Source organism: Gopherus flavomarginatus, chromosome 9 (genome assembly GCF_025201925.1).
Source record: "Gopherus flavomarginatus isolate rGopFla2 chromosome 9, rGopFla2.mat.asm, whole genome shotgun sequence".
Taxonomy (NCBI): Eukaryota; Metazoa; Chordata; order Testudines; family Testudinidae; genus Gopherus; species Gopherus flavomarginatus.
Genome location: NC_066625.1, coordinates 79,786,703 through 79,808,412, shown reverse-complemented (window position 1 = coordinate 79,808,412; position 21,710 = coordinate 79,786,703). Strand labels below are relative to the sequence as shown.

At 41.5% G+C, this 21,710-nt stretch overlaps 1 protein-coding gene across 3 annotated transcripts in view; it reads left to right on the top strand.

Annotated features, from left to right (window-relative positions):
• AKAP13 (A-kinase anchoring protein 13) overlaps positions 1–21,710 on the top strand; it is a 343,718-nt gene that overhangs the window by 6,279 nt on the left and 315,729 nt on the right. For 2 of the 3 annotated variants that reach the window (XM_050967378.1, XM_050967380.1), the window contains exon 2: positions 20,498–20,555. The exons of the other annotated variant lie outside the window; for it this stretch is intronic. The gene's annotated coding sequence lies outside the window, so the exon portion shown is untranslated. The remainder of the gene's footprint in view (positions 1–20,497; positions 20,556–21,710) is intronic. 3 annotated transcript variants of the gene reach the window in all.

Below are 21,710 nucleotides of genomic sequence, written 5' to 3'. Positions count from 1 at the left end.
AAACAGACCGCTGCGGAACCCCACTTGTTATACCTTTCCAGCAGGATTGGGAGCCATTAACAACTACTCTCTGAGTACGGTTATCCAGCCAGTTATGCACCCACCTTATAGTAGCCCCATCTAAATTGTACTTTCCTAGTTTATCTATAAGAATATCATGCGAGACCGTATCAAATGCCTTACTAAAGTCTAAGTATATCACATCCACCGCTTCTCCCTTATCCACAAGGCTCGTTATCCTATCAAAGAACGCTATCAGATTAGTTTGACTCGACTTGTTCTTTACAAATCCATGCTGGCTATTCCCTATCACCTTACCACCTTCCAAGTGTTTGCAGATGATTTCTTTAATTACCTGCTCCATTATCTTCCCTGGCACAGAAGTTAAACTAACTGGTCTGTAGTTTCCTGGGTTGTTTTTATTTCCCTTTTTATAGATGGGCACTATATTTGCCCCCTTCCAGTCTTCTGGAATCTCCCCCGTCTCCCATGATTTCCCAAAGATAATAGCTAGAGGCTCAGATACCTCTTCTATTAACTCCTTGAGTATTCTAGAATGCATTTCATCAGGCCCTGATGACTTGCAGGCATCTAACTTTTCTAAGTGATTTTTTACTTGCTCTTTTTTTATTTTCTCTTCTAAACCTACCCTCTTCCCGTAAGCATTAACTATATTAGACATTCCTTCAGACTTCTCAGTGAAGACCGACACAAAGAAGTCATTAAGCATCTCTGCCATTTCCAAGTCTCCCGTTACTGTTTCCTCCTCCTCACTGAGCAGTGGGCCTACCCTGTCTTTGGTCTTCCTCTTGCTTCTAATGTATTGATAAAAAGTCGTCTTGTTTCCCTTTATTCCCATAGCTAGTTTGAGCTCATTTTATGCCTTTGCCTTTCTAATCTTGCCTCTGCATTCCTGTGTTATTTGCCTATATTCATCCTTTGTAATCTGACCTAGTTTCCATTTTTTATATGACGCCTTTTTATTTTGTAGGTCATGCAAGATCTCGTGGTTAAGCCAAGGTGGTCTTTTGCCACATTTTCTGTCTTTCCTAACCATCGGAATAGCTTGCTTTTGGGCCCTTAATAGTGTTCCTTTGAAAAACTGCCAACTCTCCTCAGTTGTTTTTCCCCTTAGTCTTGATTCCCATGGGACCTTACCTGTCAGCTCTCTGAGCTTACCAAAATCTGCCTTCCTGAAATCCATTTATAAGAGGTAACTTCTCCTTTGACTACACGATAAAAATGCAACTAAATTTTCTAATTCATAGTGTTGCAGCTATGAATCCAGTGAAATTAAACCCTCTTATTGTTTGCATATAGTTGTTTGGAAGTGTATAATAGGTAAAGTGTTCTCAGCAAATAAATCTCAGACTCCAAGGTGTTTTTTTAACTGGAAAAAAGACATCTTTTACCATGTTAATATTTATACAAGGAAAATTGTAGCGTGGACAGGCAGCTGTTTTAATATATATTAATAGGTTGAACTTAACATTAGCTTGTTCCCTTGACCTACTCTCACATGTTAAAACTATAATTTTGTCTGTATTAGTTTTACCATTTGTTTAACTCCCCTCCCTCGCATAAATAAACCACACCTTTTTTTTCCTAGAAAGGATACACCCAAAAAGCTTAGTCTAGTAGCACAAGTTGAGGATACAGGACACAGGGTAGAAAGTGCAGTGGCAGATATTCTATACTAGTCAGCATATCCACCTCTCAAAAGGTCTGGCCTTTTTCCTAACTTCTCCAACAAAATAACTGTTGAAATCTACTGAAATGCTTAAAAGAATGCAACACTATCATGTGTCTCAAAGTAGTATTGCTGTGGTCTTCAAAGATTGATCTTCTTTTTATATCTCTCTTCCTATAAAGAGACCTGATGCTGGAGAGTGTTGGGTAACTTCTATCAAAATATTGATAAGATTAAAGAGGGTAAAACTGGAGTACTGTAGATTTCTAATGGGCAGCTTTACAGCTCCAATTCTAAGCTGCAGTGAAGCTGAGGGATAGCTCAGTGGTTTGAGCATTGGCCTGCTAAACCCAGGGTTGTGAGATCAATCCTTGAGGGGGCTGTTTAGGGATCTGGGGCAAAAATCTGTCTGGGGATTGGTCCTGCTTTGAGCAGGGGGTTGGACTAGATGATCTCCTGAGGTCCTGTCTAACTCTGATATTCTATTCTATGACCTGGGAGTAGCTCTGGAGGCCTTTGAGGTGCAGGCTCTGTAATCTTTGCATCTCCTTGATTCTGGAGGCAGCCAGAGTAATTGGAGTGGTACCCACTGTAAACTAGAGTAGCCCCAGAGATGGCTCTAATTTACTGTGTGCTGCAACATCTTCCTGTCCAGTAGCACAGAATACCTGGAGCCATATCCTCTATGCCTGAGGCTATTAGAAATCTATGCTACTGTGGAATCCCTCTTGTGGTTGGAGAGGTCTGCCAGAACTATGGTCCCTGTACGGCTTCACAGCTGGTATACAGATGCCTTGGGAAAGGTCTGAATCAGAGCCTATGTTGGTACTTTTTCCTGTATATATTTTAATTCATAGGATAATCCCCTCCCATAGAACTAGTGTATGTTAATCTTTCTCCTCTAAGACAATCTGAGATCCCTGTTTCTGCATTTATATTTTCTTTGGCTTTCTGTCTTCTATAAACATCAGTAATTGCCTCTTCTCCACACCATCTCACTTTTTCAAAATTAGCCAGCTTACCCTTCATTCCAAAAATAATTTTTCTATGATGCTGTCGTTACCGTATTAGTAATAAATTCGTTCCCAAATAAATGTTCCTGCCCTTCCAATGTCAGGGAATAATTCTTGGCAATAGCAGACCTAGTGAGTTATCTTGCAACTCTTTCTCACCTGGTTAAGCCTTGTGTGACTTTTCCCATTCATTTGCATGGAACTTACTGAATGATGAAGGATTACTCACATAAGTAGGAATTTCAGGACTGAGCCAACCAGAGAGATCCAGTTCAGTTGTTCTTTGTGAGTCCATAAGGGTGACCAGACAGCAAGTTAAAAAAATCGGGAAGGGGGTGGGGGATAATAGGGGTCTATATTAGAAAAAGCCTCCCAAATTGGGACTGCCCCTATTAAATTGGGACATCTGGTCACCACAGAGTCCATTTAATTTAAACAGATCTGCTTAGGAACATGTAGATGGCATCAATCTGCATTTTAATTTTCAAGCATTTGTTAATTCATTTCTACAACATAAAAGTAATAATAGAATAAGAAAAATTCTTTGTTTGGTGCTTACCAAAACATATGCATGTAGCTACCGACTGCTTCTGATCTTCATTAGCCTGTCTCCTGGACCTTGATTGGTGGCCAGTCAAGTTTGTGGAAGATGTTAAATTGCATCAGCCTTAAAGCAGTAATTTTTGGCTTGCAGTTTTCCCAAATGTATGTTTGATTTCTAAACCCATCTTATAGAGAATATGTCAAGTTTGCAGTGTGAGTACTTTAGATAGAGAGTAGCTTGTTGCAAGGCCAAATTCCACTCAACCTTTCTCTAGTATTGGTGGGAATTAGAGATTTTCTCTTAAAGTACTTAGTCATGTTGTTAGTTTGTCTTTGAGGAAGAGAGAACATAGACATTTAGATGTAGAGAAGGAGGGGAATTTTTGATATGACCCATTCTTTATAGGGTTGATATGTTGTGGTCCTTTTAGTGTACAGCACAAGGGATTGTGATATTTAAAGTCTTATGCCGCGGAATTCTACCAGTGAAGTCTCAGTGTGCCAACACTGGAGTTTTGCATGTAGCTACATGCTTTTATCAGCCAGGCCTATTGCAGTTCAAAACACTAAGCATTTTTAAAAGCTATTGCACATTTCATGACCTCATCCAAAGCTTTCAGCAAAATTAGTCAGGAGTTAAATGTCTCTTCTCTCATTCAGTGTAGCACAGCATTCAGTGGTGTAACTACTGTATAAAACTCAGTGTCATCATTAGTAAATCTCTGACTAACAAGAAAGTAGTGTGCTATACCAGAGCTCTTCTAAACAATCCCCTGTCTTCAATATACAACAAATGGATTAGACCTTTCCTCCTTTTAGGGCTACCATGCACCTGATGGCACAGGTGCTGACTGGCTTGATCTTATTCTTGCCATTATTCTTGCGAATTTAGGGATGTCTAGTAGAATTGGGAGCATGGGAAGTGGTAAAATGTTGCTGTGATCCTTATGAGAAGGATCATTTTGTCTGGTAATGGTTTAACTCAGTGTTTCCCAAACTTGGGATGCCGCTTGTGCAGGGAAAGGCACTGGCAAGTTTGTTTACCTGCTGCATCCGCAGGTCCGGCCGATTGCGGCTCCCACTGGCTGCGGTTCGCTGCTCCAGGCCAATGGGAGCTGCTGGAAGCGGCAGCCAGAACGTCACTCTGCCCACGCTGCTTCCAGCAGCAAACCGCAGCTGCCAGTGGGAGCCGCGATCGTCCGGACCTGCGCACGTGGCAGGTAAACAAACTGGCCTGGCCCGCCGGGGCTTTCCCTTCCGAAGCGGCCTCCCAAGTTTGGGAAGCACTGGTTTAACTGATTGCACACTCATTTTAAGCTGTGAATAAGGTAAAGGGACCATGTTTGGGAGGCATCTTAGTATCTGAAGCACTAGTCTGAAAGTGAGTCTGGATCTGTTGATGAAAGCATCACACGTACCATGGTATTCAGCTTCCCCTTTTACTTCTGAGCATTTGTCTGTCTTCTCAACATAAGGGTAAATTTTGGGGCTGTAGTTACTATTAAGGAAAACAGATTTGTGTGTGGGAATGTAGGCTTAATGAAGGGGAAGGACTACTTGCTTTCCTTTTGAATTGCCTCTGGGATGCTGAAACCTCAGGAAATACATACTTGTGGTTGGGATAACCAGTGTTTGGATGGTGATGGGCAAGGAGAGAAGTGCTTTTGTGGGAGAGCAGGGAATTAAAAGGGAATTCAGAGCTTTTGCAGGGGGCAGAGAATTATTCTTACCCTAAAACTATTAATTGATGATTCTTCTGTGATTCTGCACTGTGAAAGTCTTGTTTTATTGCCCAGTCTGACCCGTTGCCTGTATCACTAGATAGTGTTTTTTACAACCCCTAAGTGGTTTTCAATGATGCCTCATTAGAGACATACCTGAGAGGTTGTAATGTTCTGTGAAAGGCTGGACTGAGGGATTTCTAGTACTTTGAACAAAAGGGATTAGAAATTACCATCAGCAGTCGTTATGTAGCCCATGTATAGACTTCTTAATTTGTACCAGGCAGTTCAAATATTCTGGGTTAGGAAAAAAAATGTCTGAATGTCCAGAGCATTTCCCACACCACAGAGCAGATATAAACAATGGAAAACCCATTGAAGTAGCCTAGACTTCCTCAAAGGGAGACTAAGGAAAATATCTTCTTTAGGTCCCTTTAGACACTGGGTGATTTTTCTATATTAGATAATGCAGGCCATATCAGCGTCATTTTATGTAAAGGTTTCCTCTGTGTTTTCAAACTCTCAATGAGATTTGGGTCATCCATAGGTGGGAACCAAAGGCAGCCCAGTTCCTGAAAGGTTTTTGGTGGTAAGTTGGAGTGAAGTAGTATAGATGTCCAACTATCTCTGGGAATTCTGCATGGGGCACTCTTGAATAAAGAAGATGTCAAAATAACAAATAAAAGATGACTTTTAATGGGACAGGTTCACCGTGACTCCTAACAGCCTTGGGGTAGCAATATTGAGGTGCAACCTGATGAGGACAAGTGAAATGTCCTGGGAAGGGAGATTCTCTTCCAGGGTGGATTAATTTGCACCAATGTTAAAACAAGACACTCAGCCTCTGAATGGTAGCCTGACAAAGCAGGTGAAATGCATCTCTCAGAATATCTCGGTGGGTAGCAAGGAAGGAAGTTTTAATACAGGGCTGGACAAATAGATTGATATACAATCTGAGCTGGCCACCACAGTACCAGAGAGAGAACATAATCAGTGAATGGGTTGCTAACCACTAGAAAGCATAGTCAAATTTTGGGGTTGTATCCTTTCCAAAATGATTTGGAAATGAAATAGAGGATTTTCGATTGAATGGGTTACCGTGGAGGGTAAGAAGCAGATAACTCATACACAGAGATAACATGGGACTCTTCATCTCAAAGAGGATCCCCAAGTGCTTTACAAACAATTTGTTTCTCTTGCTTGCAGGGCAGGAAGCAACCATTGTGCTGGTCAATGACTGGGGCTCCTAGTTGCTATGGCAATACAAATAATATAAAATAATAACTAGCCCACTGCATGCTGCACAACAATGGGAACAGAAATCTTGGCCATATCCCATGACAAAATCTCCTGTGCTGATGAAGAATACTTGTAGATCTTTAAAGTTATTTTGATGTCCCTGAAAAACACTCTCTCAGTGTGATGGACTTAAATTGTAGCAATGGTGGTTTAGGTTGGGCATTAGGACAAACTTCTTGTCAGGGTGGTTAAGCACTGTAATAAATTGCCTAGGGAAGTTGTGGAATCTCCATCACTGGAGATTTTTAAGAGCAGGTTCAACAAACACCTGTCAGGGATGATCTAGATCAGTGATTCTCAAAGCTGGTCCACCGCTTGTGTAGGGAAAGCCCTTGGTAGGCTGGGCTGGTTTGCCTACCTGCCGCATCCGCAGGTTTTTCCGATCGTGGCTCCCACTGGCCGTGATTCACTGCTCCAGGTCAATGGGACCTGTGGGAAGCGGCGCTGACTGAGTGACGTACTGGCCGCCGCTTCCTGCAGCCACCATTGACCTGGAGCAATGAACTGCGGCCAGTGGGAGCCGAGTGTGGCCAAACCTATGGATGCAGCAGGTAAACAAGCTGACCTGGCCTGCCAGGGGCTTTCCCTGAACAAGCGGCGGGCCGACTTTGAGAACCACTGGTCTGGATAATACTTAGTCCTGCTATGAGTGCAGGAGACTGAACTAGATGTTCTCTTGAGGTCCTTTCCAGCCCTACAGTTCTATGATTTTATGATACTCCGCTTATCTAACTCGAAAGGACTTGAGTGGGCCCTGTTGTGATTTGATCCTGTGAGTCAGAGGAATCTAGGTATTCTGTGACTGTGAGTTAAGCTATGGAGCTGTCCCCTGATGCAGGATGCTCTCAAAGCTATGTAGAATGCCCTGCTCCTCCGAACCATCTCTTTGACTGTGTATTTGGATCCGGTAGGGATGCTATCAAAGTGGCTCTCAACACTGTTCTTCTTGCTACTGTTCTTATACTGTGCTCATCGCTGTAGTATCGCAGTGCCTTCCAGTAGTTCATTTAGTGATGCGACTAACATCTGTCGAGTGGAGTTTGTTCTGTTTTCGTGGGCAGAAGTGTGTGCAGCGGAGTGTCTTCTTTTGGAGATGGTGGTGGGGACTCTGTTTATGTGTATTTTAGGGAAGACAGACTGAAGAAGTGCACCTGAGAGTAGAAGGTGATGAGGTTTGTGATGGGCTTCCTGGGGCAGTTCATTCTGCAGTCTTGGGCCGGCCCCTGAGACAGCTGTGTCTCCCTCACAAGATGAGCTTTCACTTTATTGTGAAAAGTTCTTTTGTGCCCCATGAGCATAGCTGTTGATCACAATATTCATCCTAGAGCTTTAGTCGATGTTTTTGATACTCTGGTCATAGGGGATTGAGTGTCTTTGAAGATAAGGACCAAGACCTTGACCTTGATTCAATATTCTGTGGGAAGCTGGTGTAGGGAGTGGAGAACTGGCTTGATGTGCTTCCGGAAGCCCGTGTTTCCAAAGAGATGTGCTGCAACCTTCTTTACCTGTTGTACTTAAGGACTGAAGGCTTCATGCCCAGGTTTATTGCATTGCTGTAGTTTAGCTGAGAAATGACAAAGGCATGAGTATCTGAGGCCCAGTCATCATGTGCCAAGGATAGGATGGAGTCTCTAGGCAGCTGGAGATGGTAGAAAGCATTGCCCTCAGCTGTTGCTGCTATGTGACAGCTTAGCATTTGCAACAACTCCATAGAGTGCTTCTAATCTGCAGACTGAATTGACTAATTGTGGGTGCATTTCTTTAGCCAAAACAGACTTCACCAGGGATGCAAGCTTTTCAGAATGTTCTCCTCTGCCTATTAGCATAACTTATGGCTTGTTCTAGTTTAGTTTAAACCAGCTGTTCTTCCTCCATGATCTGATTTTTGTCCACTGGGTCATCTTGGTAGGAGTGGTATGGTCATATATGGTGAAGGATACAGAGAGCTGTGTGTCACTCTGTGCTTGTTTCAAGGCTCTAATTTTGTACTTCATGCGGGAAACGTATCCCTCTGTTATCATGATGGGTGAGAGCCTGAATGCAGTTGTCTGACTCAATGGTTTGTGCCCATGCCTCCTGAGGAATGTGTGTAATATCGGAGCAGACCTTGCTGTTGAAGTGTTGGCTCTTTTTCACCTATCTACATAAACTCTGCGATAGAACTGTGTGTAGAAAAATAAGTTGTTTTACCTCCCTCGCCCACATATAAAGTACTGTTTCTAATGCTTCAAAAGCCAGGAAATCAATCAAAGTAAAGCTTGCTCATGTGATTTTAACTTGTAGTGTTTCCTATAAGGTTTCTGCTTGTGTTACAGCCCTAATGTTTAACTAGTTTTGTGTGTGCCTTTCTTTTTGGGGAGATTTCATTTTTTCATCCATCTGTTTAGAACAGTATTTCCCAAACTTGGGATGCTGCTTGTGTAGGGAAAGCCCCTGGCAGGCCAGGTCCCGCAGGTCTGGCTGATCGCGGCTCCCACTGACCGCAGGGCACTGCTCCAGGCCAATGGGAGCTGCTGGAAGCGGCTCAGGTCGAGGGACATACTGGCCGCTGCGTCCAGCAGCTCCCATTGGCCTGGAGCAGCGAACCGCAGCCTGTGGGAGCCATAATCGGCCGGACCTGGCAGGTAAACAAACAGGCCTGGCCTGACGGGGGCTTTCCCTACACAACTGGTGCCCCAAGTTTGCGAAACACTGGTTTAGAAGAACAGGTTGTCCCCATTTCTGATAGCCGTGAAATTATTTTCCCAAGGGAATAGGAGAGAAGGAAGATTATGGGAAACACGAAAGGGGGAAATCTAAGAATTGACTTGTTTTTGCTGATGATACGGTAAGGTTCATTATAAACCTATTACTACCCTTCCAAATGTCCTTGAGCTCTGTGAGAGCTTTGCAAAACTTCTTGTATTTCAAATGCACTTTGTCGGAGGTGCTTCCTCTGAGTAAATCTTGCATTTATAGAAAAGGGGTTGTGAGACAGTTAGCATATAAATATGAAGATGCCTCTCTTAAAAATACTTGGAAACACATATATCTCATGTTAGCTGGAGTACCTGTGGGAAGTACATTATACTCATCAGTCGCCTGAGTTAATTAGCAACATGAGTTAATGTGCTTTGTATTAAGTTTCTTTTAAAAACAATGGAGCTAGTAAATGCTGTCTAGAAACTGGAAACTGAAATCTTCTCTGAATCAGGTAAAGCGTAGAGAAGTGTAAGGATTGGGGGAGAGGGAACATTTCTAGGGGTGCTTTCCATGCCCATCCATTGCTTGGTTTCTGTTGAATCTGCTAGTAATAGTAGCTGTGATTGGTTTCCTTGCGTATGAACACTTGTTTACTAGACTGAAATCACCAACCCATTTTACCTGGTTCTCTTGAACAGCTCTCAGGAGGTGGTAATAATTTTCAGATACTACTAACCTGTGCTCTTTCTCTAACTGCACTTACTAATTTTTTTAAATAACCCTCCACTTTGGAAATTGATTTTCTTCACTGGCTATTCCTTTCAGGGCAGGTGGAAAAATAACAAAAACTACTTGAATGTTGATGAATAATAGTTTGAAACTTTGCCTAGTTTCATAGCAGCAGTATGTCCATAAATAGCATCACTGTCTAGCAAGTTTCCTTTAGCAAAGGAAGTGTGCCGCTTTTACCAAATGAGCTAAGGAGGGACACCTGCAGTCATATACATTAAGGCCATAGCTTCTGTACATGAAGCACAGGACTTTTAAGAATATGAACATAATAGATAGTGGACCGGATCCTTGACCCAGGTCCCCTTCCTCCCCTCCCATTGGCAACTTTGTGCCACTTAGGCAGAATTGGAAGGAGGCATAAAGCTAGTGTGGCAAGCCCTACATGACTCTCTTATTACTTTCTCCCCATCTGCTTGGCACAGTGTATCATGGCAGGCTGAGGACAGAATGGAGTATGGACCAAGTGCACGGTGCTCCCTGGTGGATGAAACTGCCCTGGGCTACTGTTACAACTGCTGTGACTTAACCTAGTGGTCAGCCTGGAGCCTGGCATGACCCAGGATTGGGGAACACACAGTTAGCTCCCCTCTCCCATCCCTTTGGATCATGGGCCAAGCATACCACGGCCAGATCCAAGACTGTAGCGTGTTTGGGTCTTGGGTTTTTGACTCACAGCAGAATTGGTAAGGTGAACCATGATATCCTTTTATGTCAAGCAAGGAGTTTTGTGGTCTGTTTGAAGGGGAGCAGGGACAGCTAAATTCTAACCTTGATTCTCGCATCAACTCAGTGCGTCTTTGGCTCCAGTCCAACAGACCAGAAAGGGGCAAAATTAAACAAATTCAAGATTAGGAGTCAGAACGAGGAAGGCTATTTCCCCCTCCTTAACAGCAAAATATAGCATGTAAGTACTCTTCTCTCTCTCCTTATTTTCCTTTTTTATACTGTGGCATGATTATTACTAGATGTCGAGAAATGTAAATAACACAAAAATAGCAAACTGTAGCATTCCAGAATCCTTGGCAGTGTTCTTGAATTGAAATGTCTGTCTGTGATTCCTCTCCAGCGTCGTCTTCTCTCACAGCCATTGGGTTAAGTACCTACCGATCTACACAAACAGGGCTTCAGAAAGGATCTCCTTATATGCTGTAGCTGCTAGTGACCCATTCTTCTTTTAAACTACTGTACATTTTAACAAACCAAAACTGAGGAGTCTTAGGGCAGTATTAAAAAGAATGTGATTCTTGTTATGAGGAAAGTTCATCTAAGTTATTGAAGCACACCGTGTTCTGGTACCATTCTCTGATAAGTCTAAGATCTGTGCCTTTATGGGAATAAAGGGTGTAAAATGCAGTACCTGACTTAAAGAGCTAATAAATCAGAGTGTTAATCTATTGCTCTTGACACAATCTGGCTCTTCTCCCAGTCTGTCTCTCACTTTCACTGCATTCTCAGACCAGAATCCCCCAGTTGGCCTTGGTGTGACAAAGGTATAATTACAACTTGTCTCTCATATTTGTACTATGTAAATAGGCTTTGACAGGGTGAATTTAACAATTGCAGGGGGATCTACCCATTTAAAGGACTGTAGAGCAGTGGTAAAAACTGAATTTCTATGGCACGAATTCATTTTTTGAATTGGGCATGGGGATTGAGATAAGTCTAGGAATTAGTGCAAAGAAAAGTAAGAAATCACCATGATTATTTTGCTTTCTGCTTTTTCTTTAGTGACAGTGGGTGAGAGACATGGGTTAATAGCTTTTTTTAATGGCAACTTTAATTAAAATAAAAGATAAAAGAAAACTATATATACATAATGGGAAGATGAGCTATTTTACAACTTAATGTACAGTGGTGATGGACAGAGATGATTGCAGCCTGACCTTCAGAGGTTTTTAGCCATCACAATATCTAATACTGTTCACTCTGAAGTCAGTAGGCTTTTCGGAACAGCAGCAGCAGGATGGAATCTATGTTCGAGCTGGCTGAAATTTTGCAAATGGCATTTTATTTTAAATGGCTTTTATTTAAATTGGAAATTTCCACAATTTGTCTTTTTCTGTTTTTCATGTTTTTGATGAAATGAGGACAATGATGTTTTAGCTTTTTTCAATTTATTTTTCTCCTTTGGCCCTTCCCCTCCTTTTCCCCCTCTCTGCCTTCCTTTTCAATGGCAAGTCGCAAAGGGACCAGGAACAAGGAAAACTAGAAAAAAATGGAAACATTTCAAAAGCAAAAATTCTGATTACAACTCTTTTGTGGGAAAAAATTGAAGAAAAATGAAATATTGTTTCTTTTTGAAACCTGGGAAACAAAAATTAATGCTATTATTTGTGCATCCTTCCTCAATTTTCAACCAACTCTCTGGCAAATTTCTGAGGGATCAAATAGAGGCTGTAAAGGTTTTCAAATAACAAGCTTCATGCATTTTAATGTTTGTTTTGAGTTAAAGTGACTGCAATGATTCAGCTGCATTTGTGAGATTGGGTATCTGTTTTTTCTGTTTTCAGTTTTTCCTTCCCAATAATATGATTTCGCTTATTAGCAAGGAAGAAAATATTTAATGTTATAGCATCAGACAAAGAAACAAGCTTTAGAGAATTTTGTTTTTTCCCCTTCTCTTGGGTCATTGTGAAGGAAATACAAATGAATTTGCATAGCACAAAAGAGTGCCCGCTGTCATTTGTTTTTCTGGCATTTGCTCTGAGCTTTTTAGCAGGTGAGTACTAGCTTGCTCAGGCAGAGATGTAATAATATTAAACTTTGGAGTGAACAGGAAATCTGCAAACAGCCACAATGTCCTGCCACGGGTGCGTGTATAGTAGGGCAGGTTTTCTAATGGCAGAACAGTCAGGAAAATAAGAGCAAAACTTACAGTAAATAAACTTGTCACAGAAAAGTAAATGGAGGAGAGGTTGAGTAAGGCATTTGGAGGAAACTACAGCAGTAGGTTAAAAATGCAAAATAAAAACCTGGTTTCAGCAGCTGTGCTAGTGATGAAGCTACTCTCCACAACCTTGACTTTCGTAGCAGTGATGAATGATTTCAATTTTCTATCACTTTAATAGTTTGGAAATTGCTTTTTCTGCCAGCTATCTTGGTATTTGCTTTAAAGCCAAATCTTGCTATCTTTACGTGAGTAAATCTCCTACGGTTGTAAGTAGGCTAGTTTTTCAGTATTAGTAATGCCGTATTTGTGACTGCTTCCTCTTACTCCCCACCCCTACAAAAACACATTATAACTCTTGTGCCAAAAATAATTCATGTGGCGTATTGGCTGTGTACTGTTAAAGCAGCTGGTGTGTTCCTGCAATTCATATGCTGTGAGTGTTAATCCATTAATGTTTGTAAAGTGCTTTGAGCTCCTTGTATGAAATGAGCAAATGAAATACAAAGTATTGTTTAAGTTAAATGAACATTGCCAAAGCTGGCTACACTTGATCTACTGGGAAACTGACATCCCCTACCTTTTATTTATATAGCTGCACAAGTGTGGAACTGTATAGAGGGAAGTGCTGCCAAACAAATAAATAAGGCCTTGCCTCAGATGTCTAACAGCCTACGTCAGGGGACAAACTTGTACAGCATGGACTGCACCAAACAAAAATGGAGGGGTGCAGGTAATCATTATAACTGGAAAGAATCCTGGAATGGCTGTGTTTTGAAAGTGGGGTGTTGCATATATTAACTGAAGATGTACCAGGCCTAAGAAGCAGAAAATAATGCAGCAGAAAGGAAGGAAGTGGTTAGGAGGGCAGCTGAGTGAGAGGCAGGAGATAGGCAGAGCAGCACTTTGATCACGATTCCATTTTAAAGCTTTTATCTTTAAGGAATCCTTCATCACCACCACCCCCTTCAGAAGAAGTCATTCCTTAGTCTGAGTTTGGGAGATGTTGGTATGTACACGGGAACATCCATGCAGTTCTAGAAAACCTTCAGAGGCATGATGTAAGTTTGAGATGCACAGTATAAAAGTATCCAAAGTAAAGGGTGAATATGCACTGGGAAATTGGCTTGCCACCCCCTGATGCATATAAGCGTGTCTATGTGTGTTCTAATCTTGCTAACTTCTTTCCTTACGTATTTTTTTCTTTCAACCCTTGATGGGTTTTTTTTAAAGTTGTTCTTGTGTAAATATTGACTAAAAAAAGAACTTCTCAAATATTTTTTGAAAAATGTGATTCTCTCTGTGTAGCAACGGTTGTAGGGAGGTGATATCCTGTCAACACTAGTGGTATTTTGGCAATCTAACATTTAGCTAGGGGTGTGTGTGTGTGTGTGTGTGTGTGTGTGTGTGTGTGTATAATACACAATTTTAAGGGGTAATTATAAGTTACTTTGAGACACAGTCATATGTTTTTAGCTGCAAAAAATGTATCTTCTCTGCTGCCATCCAAAGATGTTCTTAGAAGTATGGAGTAATATTAGAGCTGGATGAATAATGCAAACAATTTCTAGATAGTATTTGTTTGAATTCTTAGATGAACTCTAGTAGCCTTTTTGGCCCCTCTTTTTATTCACATCCCGTGAACGCTAGAATAATTGAGTTTTACTAGTGCAACTGTTTATGGAAAGCAAATTTCAGAGTCTTCTGTATGATTTTATATGGAAAATACATTTAAAATTCACATGCACTTGCTTATGCTAGAATACTCATGTAATTTAATTAGAGAAGAAGAAAAAATACGATATGGCTTTTATCTAAGCAACACAGCTCACATTTCAAATTCATGATCCGTATACATTGGAGTGGGCAAACTTTTTGGCCTGAGGTCCACATCTGGGTATGGAAATTGTAAGGCCATGAATGCTCACAAAGTTGGGGTTCAGGAGGGGGTGAGGTCTCTGGTTGGGTTTGCAGGCTCTGGGGTGGGGCCAGAAAAGAGGAGTTCAGGGTGCGAGAGGGGGCTGGGGTGGGGGTTGAGGTGCTGGAGGGGGGAATGAGGGCTTCAGATGGAGGTGCAGGTACTGGGCTGGGGCTAGGGAAGGAGATGCTTATGGGTGGACTCCTACTCAGCTTGCTTTATTTCACTGGGACCCTACGTGACCACAGCACAGAATTTAGCCTGCATGTACACCTCTACCCCAATATAATGCTGTCTTTGGGAGCCAAAAAATCTTACCGTGTTATATCAAACTTGCTTTGATCCACCGGAGTGCGCAGCCCTGCCCCCCTGGAGCGCTGCTTTACTGTGTTATATCCGAATTCGTGTTATATCGGGTCCCATTATATTGGGATAGAGGTGTATCTCCTTGCAGAAGCAGAGCTGAAGGTCTAATCTCTTGTTAGAGAAGGTTTGCTGATATAGCTATGCCTTCCTAGCATAGACGCAGCTTATGCTGGCAAAGTGGTGCTTTGCTTAAACCAGCTACCCAAACAAAGTAAGTTTTATCAGCAAAAACAAGCTTTGGAAGCTGCTTTGCTAGTATAAAAAAGTTTGTTCTTAAAAACAAACTAAAAGGGGAGGAGTAGGGAACCCTCCTACCCAACATTATTGTACAGCAAAAGTTTTAAATGCAGACATGGCCTTAGTTTGCAAGTTGTTTTGTAACCTTGAGGAAGATCACATCATTGTATAATTACATACTAACATGTGTGAGTATTAGACAGGCTTCGAAACTCTCCAAAATTTAGGATGGCTTTCATATCCAGTATGAAACTCCAACAAAATTCTGGTAGTATTGTTGATGTTGGCTATGAATTTGCCTTCAAAAGCTGAACAGTATTTAGTAACTGTAGGAGATCTGGGGATCTTTTCAATATTAATTTTTTTTATATTGAATGTGGATTTATGTAGGCAGCAGGAGATTGCATGAACACTGATAGTACTGAGAAAGTCGGGGATTGAAAGTGCATGACTCAGTAGCAGAAAATTGTGCTGAAGTACTAGATAAGCAGTTTCAAGATAGCGTAGAGCTGAAAAGCATTGCATACGTTGAGCAGATGTTTTTACTCTGGGTCTTGCAGAGCTTCTCTCTTGTGCACACTGTTTCAGTTGCTCTTCACCTTATTTTGTGGTAGTAACCCTACCTTACCTTCTTCCGGCATGGTATAAAATCCCAGTTTGGTATTGCTATGACTATTTCAGAGCACAGCGTGTTTAAATAATCACCTTTTAATTTGAACTTCGGTTTCCATTTTTTTAAAATTACATCTCCCAGTGAGTCCAGGTTTGTGGGAAACTTTCTGCACAAAGTGAACTTCGTTACCGTTACACGCTGTAGGATGAATACATTTTCATTGAGAGAGACACTCACATTAGTTAATAATGCACTGGTGGTCCTTGCAAAGCATGTAGAAAATTCGGTTGCATCTGTAAACACAAACCAGTGTGCTGCAGCAAATTCATCTAGTGACAAAGAAACTACTGTTGAAATATCTTCCACTTCTTTCAGTACCAGTTATTCCAAATATTAGATTTTTAAGAATATGGAAGCTAAGAAAAGGATGTGTGTAGGTGTTCTAAAACTTTCCACAATTCAGGCTTGTTAAACAAACCGAACAAGAACTAAGTGCTCCCCCAAAGCATCAACATTTCTAATCTCAGAATAACAGCATCTCTGAAACAACTGTGAACCAGCAGAGCATGCTGGTAGTGATATGCAAAAGAGCACTTGACTCTCTTTCTGGTTGAGACTTCTTGTATCCATCACTGGGACAGAAGGTAGCTTTTGAAATGGAGCAGGATTTGTGCTATCCAGGTGTGGAACAATAGGCATAAATCTTGTTGTGTTAAAACTCAAACTCATAGCTTTAAGGCTAAAAGAGACAGTTCTGATAAATTGATAAACTTGTCTGACCTCCTGCATAACACAGGGCATAGAATTTTACTCTGCATCAAGCTCAAAGCTACTTGTTGAGCTAGAGAACTCATAGGGCTGTTCCTTTTAACGGGCTAAAATGCATGTCTCTGGTTGCACAGCTGTTGTGGATAACCTTACGGTGTTGCGCTCTGAGAACAAGCTGGAAGGTTTGAGTGTTCTTGCCTAATTGTTTTTAATTAAACATTGGTGCAACAAGGGTTGTACTTTGACAGGGCAGAACCAACTAGCTTACAAAATGTACAGAACAAACAAGCTCCATCGTGTCATCCCATTACAACATTTCTATTCTAGGAAACACCCGTTGACTTGTTTTGATACATTCAGTGCTAATAGTGCCAAGATGCAAATTAAAGAATATGCTTAAGCCCTTCTGTGTATCGTATACATATATAACAGTACTTTGGCTTTTTATATGTGGGCTTGCAAAGACATCATGCAGCTAGGTAAGCATAATTATCCTCCTATAATAGGTGGGGCAACTCAGGCACAAAGAAATGAGTCACCATTTCTAAAAATGTCCACTGAAACCAGATGCCTGCAAACAAAGCACCTGCAACTCCTGCTAGAGTCAGTGGGTGCTGCAGTGCATGTGGTGAAAATCCGCATAGATGTCTCAAGCTGGGCAACCAGAGTTAGTGGACCTGTTAAAATAAAATGGGCCTAGATGATTTGCCCAAGGACACATGCATTGGTAGCAGAGCTCCTGATTCCCATTTATAAATGCTTATATAATTACAGAAATTATATTAATGTGAACGTTGCTGTAGGTTTGCGTTGCAGTTAGTACAGAAATCCTAAAATCTTTAGTTAATAGCAACTTTAACGTGTGGGTGTATTTTATCTCCTTTTGGTATGAAAATTGACAGTTTTTGGTAGTTTTGTAGCTACATGCTTTAACAGGTGTCACCATTCTGAAATAGTTCATCACGACAGTCTGAAGAAGCAGATGTGTTAATGGCAAGCTCTGCTATTACACTTGTGCTACTTCATTTGTTAAACTGTCACCTCCCTGCCACAGATCACATGGGAGGGAAGGATGCTGTTGATGCCGGAGACAGGCAGAGGGTCAGTATGAACTGATTGGGGCTGTCTACTCTGGGGCCTATTGATATCTTGGGGAAGAGGGGCCTCCCTTGGAGACCTCTAAGAGTATATGTAAACTGCACACTAAGCCTGGGCTCTGACTCATGTTTGAGCCTAAGTCCCGTTTCTGTTCTCACTCGGTCTGATACAGGTCAGTAAGTACTCTGGACCTGAATCCTAGGACCCTGCTAGGGGTGTGGGTCAGAGCCTGGGTCCTGCTGTGACTTGAGTTCAAGCAGAGTCATTTTGTCATGTGGACACAGGTCAAGCTTCAGACCTGAATCAGTATAGTATAGTACGGACATTTTAGCACAGCTGTGAGGCTTGTGTCCAGCAATTGTAAATCCAGGGTTAAATACAGTGTGGCTGCTCAAGCATAGACGTGGACATACTGAGTCCACAAGCCCGGGTCCCATAGACCTGGGTTGAGCGTGGACATACCCTACGACTCATTTTGAACTAAATAACCCTGTGTAATAACTTGGGCACATTCTACAGAGTGAGTACAGCTGCCATACTGAGGCAATTCCATCCCCACCCCTGTAAACAAGAGAGAGATGCTCTCCCTCTCTGGCACTTATCCTCACCTTCCAGGTGAGGACCTGGGGCTTATCCTTATTAGGGCCTGTTGTAACCTGAGTATTGGTTTGTCCCCTCCCATCGTTGTCACAGGTGGACATTGTTTGCCTGTCTTCTCTGACACTTTGGCAGCAAAGTTGTCTGAAGAATAACATCACCTTATGCTTTACAGGAAAAATGTTCCTGTCTGTATAATCCAAAACCTTAGGCTACGTCCCACTACCTTTGCTCACAGAGATTGTTCCGTTCACTGTGGTTTGAGGGAATACCTCAAACAGGATTTGCCAAGATGTTCTGAATGGATGGAGCAGTGATTCAGGGTGGCGGATCTGGTTTAAGTGTGGTACCAGCGTGCCCTTTTATTTTTATTCATTTATTTATTAAGCTGACTTCTTAGGGGTGGACATTACCTTCATATCTTTTGCCATTAGTCTTAACTTTTGGTGAACAATGTACTTTTCCCCAAATCCCTGTTTTGGAAGCCTGCAAAGTGCTTGCATTTGTATCAAGTTAATTTTTTAGCTATATTGTGATGGCAAACCAAAATGTATGTTTGTTTCTTACTTTTTCAAAACAGCCTGTTTAAAAGCTGTTGGGCCATGGGAGGGAGATAGTTTTTCAGAGTCCTTACAGTATTTTCAGATGCTGTTAAGCTTTTCAGGGCCTTCTGAACAGTCAAGTACTATGCCAGGCTTGTCGTGGTGGTTTTTGAATAGAGAACAGTCATTTAATAATATATGGAAATCTGCAAAATAATTGCTTGGGGTTGCTGATACCTGACACGGGTTAAGGAAAACTGAGAGCAGCGTCCTGCTCCCATTGAAGTCAAATGGCAAAAAGACTCTGACCTCTAAAGTTATTCATGAACTGACTTCACCTGGAGAAGCTTTAGCAGAAAGGGTCTTCCTGTATGGGTTGGTGAGTTGCTCCCAAGCCCCCAATTTAATTTTTTTTATTGGATTTTTTTAGAATGTTCCCAGCACACCTGGTCTCTGGGCATGTGTACATAAATTACCAGTCAAACACATTCAGTTGGCTAATGCAACTAAATCTAAATCCCAGATGTAGATTTCAACTAAAATAGAATATTTTTTTCCACTGCTGCTCTAGTTTTGATCGCAATATTGTTGGTTCTCTTATCTGCTAAGAAGAAAATAGATTCTTTTCTCTAAGTTTTGGCGCAGCGGTAACCAGCCAGTGTAACTTCCCGTTGCCCTCTCCTGAATAATTCTAAGTACTTTATCTGCTGTATCCTAAAGTCTTCCCCTGGCTTAACAACCTCTCTAAGAGTAGCAATAAAAGGGGCTTTCACTAAGGAACAGGAAGCAGAATGAATAGCAGGAACTTCTGATAATGCACTGTCTGTCTGAGAGGAAGATCAGCCTAACTAAGCTGTACCAGAGTAGTGAATGATGGTCCTTCAGCTAAGGCCAGCCGTGCAAATTTTAATACTGAGAACAAAGAATTCTCCCTCTTCAGCTAACTATTAAACACCCTTGTCAATTTAGTGGCCCAATACAGTCAATCTCATCTAGCTTATTTACTTTCTTTTTGCTGTTCATAGTGAACCCTAACAAGCCTCAGACGTTTTTATACCTATATCTATACACACACCATATCCATTTTGGAAGGGCCAGTACAGCCACCAATGCTGCCTTCCTAATGCCAGCTACAGCTCCACCACATATTTGGATGCTAAAAACTTAATGGTTACATGCATGTGATATGTTCCACAGACTGCAAGGTTCCACATACTGAACAGAATGTTGGGCCTTCCTATGTTTCTGTTGAAATTTCAGTCTGGGAGTGTCTGGATATTTGTAATGACCGACAGTTTCAGTTCCCCCACCCACCCTCTTCCAGACTAGGCGGCTGTCTGTTTACTCCTTTCTCCACTCTTGAGCACTGCTGGCTTGTAAAAGAAAGAAGCCAATGATTAAATAAAGTCTGAACATGGCAGTGACAAAGTTTAGCTACATTCTTTGGGCCTGGTTCTCTACCATGCCATGCTAGCTTTATGCCAGTGAAATCCACTGACTTCTGTGGGCTTGCACTGGTATAAAACTTGTGTAATGCAATGGAAGATCAGATCCTTTATTTCTGACATGAAGGCTTTCTGAATAGCGTCCTTTCCACTACTTGGTCTGCTTGAAACGTATCATAATGGAGTGTTTTGGTTTTTTTTTAAGCTGTTGACCTTTTTGTTTTGTCACTTTTGAGTATGTGAAATTAAAATGGTTCATTCATGGCGCTTTTTTGGTCTCTTGCAGGTCTCTCTCAGATTTTAATATCAGAAAATTGTGTGTCTCTGATGAGAACTTTGCTTAGGTAAGTGAAGCAAAATTATTTTTTGTATTTACAGGTTCAAGTTCCATGTTTTACTTTTATAGTATGTTTTATTGTAACTGTAAGCTGCCAGCTGGCTGTCCATGTAAGCTGTGGCTAAATAAGTCTAGAGATGTGTATTAAATATAAGTAGGATAATGCTTGTAGTACGATTTAGGAGAGTGATCTTTTAATTTCTCACTTTTCTGGAAAATGTTCCTTATATAATCAACTAAAAAGGATCCAGTTGCAGAACAGCAAGTTTTATATCTTTCAGCTAGCCACGATAGCTATTTACAAAGGGATCATTGATTGGAGATATGCCAGACTCTTGAGGTGAGAGGGGGTAATGAGATGGGATAGGGACCTGATTTTCATTGTAGAAATTTAGCCCTAATTTGCCAAGATTTGGGTATTTGGGCCACTTTTTCAGGTGAACTACTTTTCTTCTCCAGGAAGGAATGTTTGGTGTTGAGGACATATCATCTGAAACTTAACAAGTTTGAATTGTTTTGATCCAAATTTCGGCAAAGCTCAGCAACTTAGCTTTGAATCTTTGGATTCATTCAAACAGAAAAAAATAAAATTCCAGTGTACCCTCTGACAATGCAAACTGCTCTATTTCACATCCTGTCCCTGTTGAACAATGAAGATGCTGTCCCTGTTCTTGTTTTTATGGGTGCTCGTGGTTGATTTCAATCAGAATTCAGGGCTACAGCTGTCTAGTTTTTCTAATTTTTCAGGGAAAATTCTGTTTTCCTGCTATTAAGTGGCAAAGGCTTATTATCATGAGCCAAACATGGGGGTCCACTACTGCAATGCCCACTGTATAGGCAGGAGGGCTTCCAGTACACCGCTCTGCCAATGCACCTTAGGACTGGCCTGCAACACACCGTACTTTTCTGGTCTTTATGCTGAAAAGAGTGTCAGGCTGCCAAACATGCAGGGTGCTTTGTTGCCCCGGGGCAGAGGTCTCACTTAGGATGCAAGAGGGGCTGGTTTTAAATCTTAGACAAGCGCTTGCAGAGATTGGAAAAAATTGCATATGTTCTGCATATTCATGTCTTTAGGTGCTCAGATACTGCAGTGGTGAGTGCTACATAAATACCTAGATAGACCCATGACTTTTCTTTTCTTTTCTTTAAAGTGGCTGAGAGG